The sequence below is a fragment of the Polyodon spathula genome, chromosome 28 (assembly GCF_017654505.1).
Source record: "Polyodon spathula isolate WHYD16114869_AA chromosome 28, ASM1765450v1, whole genome shotgun sequence".
In the NCBI taxonomy this organism is placed as follows: Eukaryota; Metazoa; Chordata; class Actinopteri; order Acipenseriformes; family Polyodontidae; genus Polyodon; species Polyodon spathula.
This window is the reverse complement of record NC_054561.1, coordinates 7,205,886-7,208,655: the sequence shown is the minus strand read 5'-3', so window position 1 is coordinate 7,208,655 and position 2,770 is coordinate 7,205,886.

Sequence of the window (2,770 nt, the reverse complement as noted above, 5' to 3'; positions counted from 1 at the left end):
TCGAAAAAGAGTGTTTAGCCATTAAATGGGCTACTCACTCTTTACGATATTACCTGCTGGGACACTCATTTGATCTGGTCACAGACCACGCCCCACTCAAGTGGTTTAGCACAATGAAGTACAGCAACGCCCGGATAACTCTGTGGTATCTGGCATTGCAGCCCTTCATGTACCATATGGTATACCGTGCAGGGAAAGACCACCAAAATGCAGATTATTTTTCCCGGGAGGGGGGAGTAATGGGGAAGGTAGATTTAGCCGAGTGTTCCTTCGGCTCCACTCTGAGCGGTGGGATATGTGACGGAAAGATGAGTTCTGGTGATGAATCTTCCTCCCGACCTGTGAGGGCGCTAAAGAACGAGAAGTATCTGGAAGGGCTGGCCTGACAGTTCGTTTCCAGGTCAGGGAAGTGGGTCAGCCTGGAAAGAAACGAGACTCTGTTGTAAGACCGTATTGATTTGAAAGGTAAACGAGAGGCAGCTGCAAGTAATAAGGCAGCTGCAACCGTTTACCTCGATATCATGCGGGATTACATATAGGGGCCAGGGTAACGCTGATCTTTTCCTTCGTTTTGGTAAAAATCTGGAGAGACAGAAAGATCGAGAGAGGAGCTCTCAGTAAAAAAAAAAGAAAGAGTGTCGTGTGTTGTTTGTGTCTGTGTAAATAACTGTCTGTGTTTTCACCACTAGACAGCTAAACGCACAAATCCGGAGCTGTCGCGAGGGTCAGCACGAACCGGATCACCACTGCACCAACCGTCACGAATTACCCGTGTCTTCACCACCGCAAACGTACGTCTGCACTCACCCAGGACTGGTGACTGTGTGTTTGTTTTGTTCGGGACTGTGCCGTTATTTCTATCCCCGGGCTTGACACATTGTTGTGTATAGCCGGGGATTTATTATCTGACGGTCACCAGACCTGGATTACAAATAAAAGCACTTTTTTCACTGAATCACTGTTGTCTGTTCATCACGACATCTGTTCCCCTTACCAACCACTTTGCCACACCATCCCAGTAATTTAATACTTATTTATAACCTGGATTTTTACGCCCAATATGCAAGACTTTACATTTCGTAACATTAACATTCATTTGCCACCAGTCTGCCCATCTACAGAGAAGGTCCAAATCCCTTTAAATTAACTGGGCTGTGGTTTCTGAGTCCATTACTCCCTCAAGATTGGTATCAGCTACAAATGTATTGCAAAATTATGTTTAGAATTATGTCTCAATCATAAAATTCTAGGTAATGCAAAACCATTTGCTAATTGACAATATAACTCAATTTCCCAGTGTGCATGTGGCAAAATTTAGCAACAGCGATTCAGTTGTACATTTTTCGTTGTAAACTAGAATTCACAATAAAAAGAAGTTGTCCACTATTTAGAACTTACTTTCAATCTGTATGCTACTTTTTTTTTACCTTGCATACTGTGTTGTACCTTGACAATCATTATTTACAAAGCACTTATTTCATACAGTGCTGATTTACACCATTATTAGTGGAGTCCTTCTGCACCAACAATAACCCTACCAAAGTTTTACACACAAAAACAGCACAAATCACAGGTGTTCCAGTGGCCTACATTTTCCATATTCATCTTGAAACTGATTTCTGCTGCACTATGTTCCAAATACTGGTACCCGACTCCTCCAAAGCTACACCTTACTAGCGTCATCAAAATACAACGTTTAGTAGTGCTGGGACGAACACAGGAGTTTCATGTTCGGATATTCGCTCATAATGTAAATATTTGTTTGTTTTTCAAAAAGTAATGAAAGCGATTGCATTGCTCTGAACGCTGGCAGAGACAGCACAGCAGCAGGCGTGGCCCCTGTGTGTGTACCTATATTTTACAGCAACACCTTACAATATGTAACATGTTAAAATAGAACAATATCCCAGGAGTAAAGAATAAGTTGTGAAGGACATACTTTACCCCAGTGAATTAACAACAAAACAAAGGATGCGAAATAACAGTTCAAGTTAAGCACTGTTTTGTTTATTCCTGAAATAAATAGCAGATAAAGTTGATGCCATATTTTATTTCTTTTTTTTTTTCCATTCCTTGCCATTGCTGTTTCTTCACAGTAAACAGTGGCCATCGACACGTTTTCATAAAGTAATAACACGAGGTTTCCTTGTGCCTTTCTGTAGCTGAACAGGCAAACAAAAACTGAAACTTAACTTTAAACACTTCACATAAAACAAACGTGGAAATGGCGTTGTAAAACAAAGGGGGGGGGGGGAACTCAAATTCTGGTTCTCATTTATTAGATTCCACATAATAGAAAGTCGCAACAAAAAATATATATACAATCTATATAATAATCACTGCACAACATTTTCTGGAAGTTGGGTACTGTTTAGCGTTTCAGAATGACGCGCTTACCTTTTTTCTGTCCCATGAGATTCTGACTCGCTCTAAAGCAGCACAACGCTGTTTTGATCCAGAGGGCTTTGGTTAGAGATCACTATGGGTGTGTGCACATAATCTGGTTTGTTTACTTTTTGCTGTCTAAAACCTTTACATAGAGGCTCAAGAGCTGCTGTGTTTTTTTTTTTTTTTTTTTTTTTTTTTTTTATATTATATATTGAATCTTTTTCATTTTCCTTTTTTTTTTTTAACACGCTAATTCTTGTGAGACAGTAAATAAGTGCAAGGTATTTTGTAGTGAAAACAAACATCTGATTTTTGTATACGGACACGTTAAAAAACATTTGTTTGAATATTTGTCCCAGCACTAATGTTTAGGGTTACAAAT